This window comes from Populus euphratica, unplaced genomic scaffold, assembly GCF_000495115.2.
Source record: "Populus euphratica unplaced genomic scaffold, PopEup_1.0 scaffold572.1, whole genome shotgun sequence".
NCBI lineage: Eukaryota > Viridiplantae > Streptophyta > Magnoliopsida > Malpighiales > Salicaceae > Populus > Populus euphratica.
Window position 1 is genome coordinate 53,970 of NW_011500445.1, and position 321 is coordinate 54,290.

A 321-nucleotide genomic window follows, 5' to 3' on the forward strand; every position below is an offset into this window, starting at 1 on the left:
AGTGTTTGACCCATATCTAAAGTTCTAAAATTCCAAATGACCTCCAATTGTTTTCCTGGAAAGCTGAGATAATTTCTAAGAACTTTCATGTTTTTAAGTTATTCTGATTCTGACGTTATCAATAATGTTTTGGGTAGATAAGAGAAGATAAAGATTGTCACCAAGTCAAGAGTTGGCCACCCACTCATCAATTAGTCACCAAATCAATAGTTTCCAATTTTGGCCTATAAAAGGAGGCATTTGTCATGTATTTAGGCATCTTATTTTTTAGATCAAAATCATGCTCTTGTTTTTTCTCTTTGTATTTTTGTAATGCTTAAG